General features: G+C 37.8%; 1 pseudogene; it reads right to left on the bottom strand.

Annotated features, from left to right (window-relative positions):
• Nucleotides 1-8,523: 8,523 nt before the first annotated feature.
• On the bottom strand, nucleotides 8,524-9,101 carry LOC147423398 (uncharacterized; annotated as a pseudogene).
• Between the last annotated feature and the right edge of the window lie 277 nt (nucleotides 9,102-9,378).

Here is a 9,378-nt window from a genome sequence, read left to right as displayed (position 1 = left end):
TGTGGTTAGAGAAAGTAGTGCACAACATTGCTTGTTGAGTGGTTAGAGAAAGTAGTGCACAACGTATCTTGTTGAGTGGTGAACAAAAGAAGATGTGAACATGAAGCTATTTTATAACATCTTAGAGGCTATTAAATTAATACTCAATTGAATAGAATGATTTGATAGCTCAATAGTCTCTTTCTTTGCGACACTATGCTCAAAAATTTATTTGCTAAACAATGCTTTGTACAAGTGGGGCCCAATAAAAAACTTATATTAAAAAACATCATTAATAGAATTCTTACATGGAAAACACATTGAGGAGAGATAGCAAAGGTAATTATAGGGAAAAGCGGATCAAAAACCAGCTACATATCTATGGTGGTGCACTCTTCATTGACTGCATTGAAGAGTTGGACCAACGATGATGACACTACAACAATGACAACTAGATTTTCCCATTGTAAGCTAGTGTTAGAACAATATGCCCGTGAACCATTTGACAATATTGTACTATTTTGTTACACTCCATATCTATCTTTTTGCAGTTGTTGTTTCAATTAAGATGCTTACTAGATTTTCTCATTGTAAGCTAGTGTTAGAACAATAAACTCGTGGACCCATTTGACAATATTGTACTATTTTGTTTCACTCTATATCTATCTTTTTGGAGTTTTTGTCTCAATTAAAATGTTTATTTTCAAGCCTTTCAATATCAATTTATATGGGTATGTTTCACTAGTTTTTCAATGTTGTTCATCCATTGATTTACCAGGGCAAAGTTAAATTGGATTATTTTGTCTTGAAAACCCTTAAAATTTGCTTGTTGTGAATAATTCGAGTGTACCATTGTCGGGTTGGTGGATAAACTTGTTGCTCGACATAAATTATGATATTTGAGAGAGAGAGAGAGAGAGAGAGAGAGAGAGAGAGAGAGAGTGTGTAATGACTCGGATGTGTTTTTGTGCTTGTGTATGAGTGTGCATGAGGGAGGCGGAAAAAGAGGGAGATTTTCAAATTATGAATGTTTGATCAAGGTGTGTTTGCCAAGGGAAATATTCAAAAAGAGAGAGAGAGAGAGAGAGAGAGAAAAAAAAATTGGAATTTGCTCATCGGATTCGAAAAAAGCACTCATCGAAAAATGTTTGCCAAAAAAATATGTCCTGCATGCATCCTCTTGTTGTATCTATTTCTCATGCAGCATGGTTTCTCTTTTTCATGTGATTTTCTATTCCAAGGCTTCAAAAATATGCCAATACATTATCTTTGAAATACTTGTCCTACTTCCATTGTAACTAGCTAAATATGTCACCATCTAAGTTTAATGTTAAGGTTTTGTTTTAGTAATAAGTTTAAAATGTTGATGCAAACCAAAATCGTGTTAGTTTTTTAAACTTTGAAGAAAAACAGTTTTTTAGAGTTTGAAGAAAACAAACTTTACACTTTTTACTTGTTTATTATGCAGGGTAGCCGTCATTCTTGCACTTTCTTTTTGTTTCTTTCTCTTTTTTTGCACATTTTTCATTGTTCACACATGGGGAGCTATGGTCAAGGGGACATAGATGAATTTTTAAAATCTTTGTCGCCCACATAGAGAAGATGGTATGAGGACATTCACTTTGCTCCACCTCAAGGCTTTGGTCCATCATAGATATCATCCTCAACACTATCACATAATAGTGGCACTTCACACCTTTCATCCCCTTCACTCTGCTCCGTCTCAGGGCATTGGTATGTGGAGAGGAGTGTTACTAAGGCCCGAGCGAGTTCTTCCAAGCAAACAAATAACCGAGCAAAGGGGATTAAAAACTTGACTTGTCCACATGTGGATAAAAGGAAAGAGTGTTTCGACGCCAGTTTATTATATGTCTATATCTATCCTTTAGAACACTTTTTTGTTGCATCAAGAATAAGAATGTGACTATGAAACTTATGAGAATCCAAATATAGGACTGGTATTTTTGCAATCATATCGACAATGTTAACACAAAGTCCAAGATGATGCCACTTAAAAATATTTAATTTAAAAATTGTAGGATCAATTTAATAACACTTGTAGCCACTACAAATCATGGCATTGTCGTTAGAAAGGTTGTAACAATCTTGAGACACAAGTACTCATAGACAAGCATCACAGAAGAGAGAGAGAGAGAGAGAGAGAGAGAGAGAGACCAAAAATAAAACCATGTTATTGCTTGCATTAGATTTGAAGTTTTTACATATATGGACAATTTAACTAACTAAAGCCCACACGAAAACTCCACATAAGGAGTGGATTACAATTCAGTGTACTTGCATGCTATAGGGCATGTTCCCATGGGTAATGGGCTTGAAAGCCCAACAATCCTCCCCTTAAGCCCAAACTAGACTAACCATTCTCATGACATAGAATTTTAGGTGTACTCTTAACCATGAGTTTGCGGTATACTCCATAAATTGTGAGTTTTAGGTTCTCTCACAACCAAGGGTTTTGGTATACCCATAAGCTGGTGCTACGACAAAGAACCCCCCTCAAACACATAGGATGTAGGTCAAAAGTAGCTACCATTGTATAGAGTTTTTGGTTTACTTCCAAACCTTGGGTTTAGGTTTACCTAATAACCTAAGGATAAGTGGTTTACAACAAGGACTTGAACTAGAAATTTACAATTTGGGAGGTCTTACCACTTTTGTTTTGTGGCAATGTCTATAACCGATACAATTTTGACATGGTAGTAACTAATAATTGATAGGCTAAAACAAAAGCTTTGACAAAAAATATATGATTGTGTTGACAACAAAAAAAAACCATAAATCTTTGACACTGAACAGGTTTTAAAAAAAAATTAAGTCGTATACCACGTTCTTGAAGCAAGTCTTTGTGCATGACACTCTATGCTTCATATAGAACAACATGACACCTCAATCTCTTCTTCTTCATGTGCCTCGAGAACAACTCGTATGTAAACCAATAAATTTTTGGAACAACCTTCAACACATATATGGCATGTTTTTTTTCCAAATGTGTGAAGTCTTGTTGGATCTTTGAAATCCTAGAATCCTCCTATGCATCCATGCCATAGCAAAGTTTTGAGATGTCCTATTAGATAATTGAGGTGGTACACATAAGCATCTTGAGATGATGTGCCCTGCAGGCTTGTTGCCAACTAACTTGATTTATAATAGCTTTGGAGATGCTTAGACAAGCTTGTGAAGTACACTACCTTCACCAACTTAAGCTATTTTAGCATCATTTCCAAGTACCACAACCAACAGTGTTTTGGAACTCTTGAAGAGATTATTATCACCACCATTGACAGCGTTCTAAAAAGGCAACTCACTGGCTACTTTGGATAGTGTTTCACAATTCCCACTACACCATTGAAAGCTTTGAGCTCTTGGATACTACATCTGACAACGTTTCACAATGCTAGAGAGAGAGAGAGAGAGAGAGAGAGAGAGAGAGAGAGAGAGAGAGAGATTAGCGCTTGACAATGTTTTGAGATGCAGTTTGCAAAAAATTGTGCCATGGCAGCTTGAGCTTGCAAAGCATGGAGAAGATGAGAGAGAGAGAGAGAGAGAGAGAGAGAGAGAGAGAGAGAGAGAGAGAGAGAGAGAGAGAGAGAGAGAGCTTCGACACCAAAAATAAAACCACACTATTGCTTATATTAGATTTGAAGCTTTTACATATATAGGCAATTTAACTAAATGTACACCATGCAAAACTCCACAAAAAAAAGTGGGTTAGAATTGAGTGTATCTATATGCCATAGGACATGTTCCCACCAGTATTGGGCTTGAAAACCTAACATAATGCTATAGTGCATTGCTGGATGCACTTTTCCAAAAAAATGAAACATTGAAAACTGTGAAATATATAAGAATTTTCATTGATTTGAGGGGGTTTTAACAAGCGAAGAGGTAGAAAGCACAAAAGCATCACCCCAAAAACCCAAAAAAATAATCGATGATGACAAGCCCCAAATCAACCTGTATCACCATATATTGATTTCAAGGGGTTTTTGAGTCAATTTTATGCTTTACTTTTTTTTTCTCCCTCTCTAGGTGTTGGAACCCCCAAAAATCAATCTGTGTCACCACATATTGATTTCAGAGGATTTTTGGGTTTAATTTTGTGCTTTATTGTTTTTCTCCCTCTCTAGGTGTTGGAACCCCCCAAAATCAATCCCTATCGCCACGGATTGATTTCAGGGGAATTGTGGGTCTGATTTTGTGCTCTTTTTTCTTGTCCCTTTCTAGGTAATGGAGCTTCCCAAAATCAATCCGTGTCGCCATGGATTGATTCTAGGGGATTTTTGGGTCTAATCTTGTGCTTTGTATATTTAATCCCTATCTACATTGTTGGAACCCCCATAATCAATCCGTGTTGCCAAGAGTTGATTTTAGGAGATTTTTTTGAGGTCTAATTTTGTGCTTTGCTTTTTTTGTCCCTCTCTAGGTGTTGGAACCCCCCAAAAATCAATCCATGTCGCTACAGATTGATTTTAGGGGATTTTGGGTTTAATTTTGTGCTTTGCAATTTTTCTTTCTTTAGGTGTTGGAACACCCCAAAATCAATCCGTGTCGCCACAGATTGATTTTAGGGGATTTTGGGTCTAATTTTGTGCTTTATTTTCTTTCTCTCTCTCTCTCTCTAGGTGTTGGAACCCTGTAAAATCAATATTGTGTCGCCATGGATTGATTTTATGGGATTTTGAGTCTAATTTTGTGCTTTTTTTTTTGTCCCTCTTTAGGTGTTGGAACCCCCCAAAATCAATCCGTGTCGCCACGGTTTGATTTAAGGGGATTTTGGGTCTAATTTTGTGCTTTGCATTTTTTCTCCCTCTCTAGGTGTTGAAGTCCCCCGAAATCAATCCATGTTTCCACGGATTGATTTAAGAGGATTTTGGGTCTACTTTTGTGCTTTGTTTTATTTCTCCCTCTCTAAGTTGAAACCCCCCAAAATCAATCTGTTCACCACGGATTGATTTTAGGAGATTTTTGGGTCTAATTTTGTGCTTTGTTTTTTCTTTGTCCCTCTTTAGGTGTTGGAACCCCCCAAAAATCAATCCGTGTCGCCACATATTGATTTTTGGGGATTTTTGGGTCTAATTTTGTGCTTTACAATTTTTTTTCCCTCTCTAGGTGTTGGAACTTCCCAAAATCAATCAGTGTTTAGGGGATTTTTGGGTCTAATTTTATACTTTGCATTTTTTCTCCCTTTCTAGGTGTTGGACCCCCCAAACTCAATCCGTGTCACCATGGATTGATTTTAGGGGATTTTGGGTCTAATTTTGTGCTTTACATTTTTTCTCCCTCTCCAGGTGTTGGAACACCCCAAAATCAATTCGTGGGTTGATTTTAAGGGTTTTTTGGGTCTAATTTTTTATATTTTCCCCGAAGTGCTAAAGCCCACTCAAATCATAGGAATGTCAAATTTTTTAAGACCTCTGAAGAATTTGTGTCTATTTATAGAAGTGAGCATACATAAGGTACCTACATGATTCACCATAAGTTTCATGGTTCTTTTGGTATGGCATTCACTTTTGTACAACCCTCAGTGCAAGCATTAGTCATAATAGTGTTTTATTGTCACATGAAACATTGACAAAGTATGGTGTTATTGAAATGTTTACCTATGTATAGTTTTATTGTCTTCTGTTATCGACATGTTTACGTGTTTGCACTTTTTTCCTATTCATAGCTATAAGGTCCTCTATTATTTGGCATAATTATGTTTTCATTTTGTTTTGTATTCATAGTTTTAATGTCCTCTCTTTGGTGTCAATTGAATGGATTTGATAATAATTCATCTTGGTCTTTTAAGTGATCTTGGTATAAGAAAAGTTGATAAATTCAATGTTGAATGATAGCAATACCTGGTGGGACTCGCTCAAAAATGAGATTGCTAGCAAAAGTTTGCTCGCTGTGTGAAACTCCTCTGTGGAGAGTATGATCAGCTGCTGTTACAAAAAGATGCCAAACAACAATTAAAAAAGGAAGTCAACCTTTTGGAAACAAAGTCAAACTTTTCAACAAATTATTGGACAGCTTTTGGTTGTTAACAACTAGAAATACTTGCTGCATAGTGAACGAGAAAAGATTTACCACACACAGTCAACAGCTATTAGGGAGCTGATTAACAAGCATCAAGTAGCATTTGCTTGCTAATAGCTGTCTAAACCTAGCAAATGGCTATCACCCACTAGCTGGTTAGAGCTATCTGCTAGGCATCTATTAATAACTGGTAAAAAGATTTCTGAGAAGCAGTTATAGCCTATCTTCTTGCAAGCTATTGAGCAGCAATTGGTTGTAAATAACTAGGCAATACTGGCCACATAGTCAATAAGAGTGTATACCACACAATCAACACCTAATGTGGAGATATTTAACAAGCAGAAAGTAGCTTTTACCAGCCGGTAGCTATCACCCACTAGCTATGAAAAACAATAGCTACCCAATAGCTGGTTAATACCTACACAATAGGTAGCTATCACCCACTAGCTATGAAAAACAATAGCTACCCAATAATTGGTTAATACCTACATAATAGCTACCTAATAGCTGGTTAAAATAGCTAAAAGCTATGAAAACTTGGCAAATAGCTATTACCCACTAGTTGTGGAAGACAATAGCTTCTTAATAGCTGGTGAGATAGCTACTTCCAGCTAATAGCTCTCAAAACATTCCAAATAGCTATTGCCCAACCCAATAGCTATGGAAGACAATAGTTACCTGATAGCTGGTTCTGAGCTGTCTGTCAAGCAGCCATTGGTAGTTGGCCAGATAGCTACTAGCAGCTGATATCTCTCAAAACCAGGCAAATAGCTTTGACCTAATAGCTATGACATGCAATAGCTACCTAATAGCTGGTTATAAGCACTATCAAACAGCTATTAATAACAGCTTTAGATGGCTATTTCCAACTAATAGCTCTCCAAAATTGGCAAAAAGCTATTACTCACTAGCTGTGGAAGACAGTAGCTGTGATCAATAGCTACTTCCAGCTAATAGCTCTCCAACCCTGCAAAATAGCTATCACCCACTAGTTGTGGAAAATAGCTATCATCCACTAGCTATGGAAGCCAATAGCTAACTCATAGCTGATTAAAAGCTCTGTCACACAATTATTAATAATAGGTCAAATAGGTACTGCCAACTAATAGGCCATCACCCACTAGCTATGGCAGATGATAGCTACCTAATAGTTGGTCAAAAGCTGTCTGAGAAGCAACTTTAGCCAAGTTTGGATCTATAATATCTACACACTATCAATAGCTATTGTACAGCTACGAAAATCAATAGCTACCTCATAGCTGGTCAAAAGCTTCGGGACCAGCAGATATGTAATAGCTAGTACCCATCTATTAGAGAGCTATCAAATTCTAATAGCTAGGAATACTGGCCACTAGTGAGTGAGAAAGTATTTACTCACACAATTAACAACTATTCTGGAGCTATTTAACAAGAGCCAAGTAGCTATTACCAGCTAGTAGCTCTCTCTAAACCTAGCAGATAGCTATCACCCACTACCTATGGAAGCCATTGACAAACTAATAGCTGGTTTAAAGCTGTATCTAATAGCTTTTTAAAAGCTTGTGATAAGCAGCTATTGGCAATTGGACAGTAAGCTGTATTAGTAGCCAATAGCTATCAAATAGCTAACTCATAGCTGTACCTAATACAGCAATTGGTTAATAATACAGCTTACTACTAATTACAAGCCATTTGACAGCTTACCACTAATTACAAGCTATTGACAACTATTGGTTACTAATATAATTTACTACTAATACAACTATTTGACAGCTACTGTCTACTAATAGAGCTTACTACTAATACTTTTGGGTATAATACAACTTTTCCTTCCTTTGGAGCTTGAGTAACCAGAATTGGGAACATACCTACTAGAGTAACTTTTTCTTCTGCCACGGACGTTGTCTCTGCACCAAACATCTTCTTCACCAAAGCAGGATCTCTATGCCGCATCCCGGTGCCAAGCAGGAATCACTCAGCGGGGACAAAGTTGCAAAACAAAAATTGTGATAGGGGTGTTGGCATGGTAGCATGCAAACACCCACCAGTATTTTATCCTGAAGTTCCAAGCCACAGGCTGTGCACGGCTCATCAATAAATATAACGCCTCAACGTACATTTGACATGATTGGAGGTGATGGAGAGAATACAGGTGCTTTGCCCTGTTTCAATTGTAAAATTGCACTGCCAACAAAAGCATCCTGATTTTTGAGTCTCGCCAAGAGCACATTCTTTTGTTGCAACCTCTCCTGTATCGGACAAAAAAATTCAGCAAAACTGTTCAAACACAAAATAAGAGGAACAACAATATCTTCTTGGTGTTTGCAAATCAACCTGTATGGCTGCAACATCATTGTTTTTAGACGTGCCACCCTCTGCGACACCAAGAACACTGAGAACTTGCACGTTAGCACTGATCACAGCTTGCAACGTCATCACCCTCTCCAACGGCACATTGCCACTAGCCTCAAGCATGGCTAATTCTTCTCGTGCTTCCCGTAACTGTTTCAAGAAAGTGCCTGCCTTTTATTGAACCTGCACTTACACTTGTGCTTGCTGCATTTCTTTAGAGATCTGCCCTATTTCACTCTCAAGCTGCCTAACTTTAGCTTGTAAATCTGACCGCATGATCTGTGCCAGCTCTACATCCCGACTATTTGATGTATCCATACTCACCTTCGATGATTGAGCTACCAATACTGACTTGCACCCTGTTTTCCCATCAATCATGTGCGTCATTACTCTGGACATCTTGTTGGAGAGCCCTTGCTTATGTGCCCCCAGTCGAGTAACTGAGTTCTCAGCCACAATAGCCCAAGCTACCCGGTATTTGGACTTGTCGAGAGACAAGTCCGCCCTCTGGCAATTTTCAAATGCAAATGCTTTGGCAAACCAGGCAACACACTCACCGTTTATAGGTAACTCCTGGTAAACCATCTGATACAAAATCATGAATTTATCATAAAGCTCTGACCGTATGGTTTGAAGCTTCACATTCTGCCCTTTGGTTTGTAGCATCGTGAACACGGACAACCAGTCTTTCTCTGTAACATCCATCAAGTGTGGGTTGTCAACCCCGTCCACGCTGAGGTTGTAGACTTCATGGAAGTCTTGTCTTGACATGCAAAGTTTTGTATGATGGATTCTAGTAAATGGAGGTGGGTTCCACCTAAAATATACATATAAAACCAGTTTTATAATTAAATGACCCATCAAAAGGACATTTTTAATCATCATTTCACCACAAGAAGTAACTAATAACAGATAAAATCTCCTAAGAGGAAGGATTTTTGCACCAATAACAAATCCTAATGCTGAAACAAGACTCTGTGTGTGTGTGTGTGTGTGTGTGTGTGTGTGTGTGTGTGTGTGTGTGTGTGT

This window comes from Adiantum capillus-veneris, chromosome 26 (assembly GCF_014529385.1).
Source record: "Adiantum capillus-veneris isolate H3 chromosome 26, ASM1452938v2, whole genome shotgun sequence".
In the NCBI taxonomy this organism is placed as follows: Eukaryota; Viridiplantae; Streptophyta; class Polypodiopsida; order Polypodiales; family Pteridaceae; genus Adiantum; species Adiantum capillus-veneris.
The sequence above is the reverse complement of the archived record's forward strand: the minus strand, read 5'-3'. Positions and strand labels throughout refer to the sequence as shown.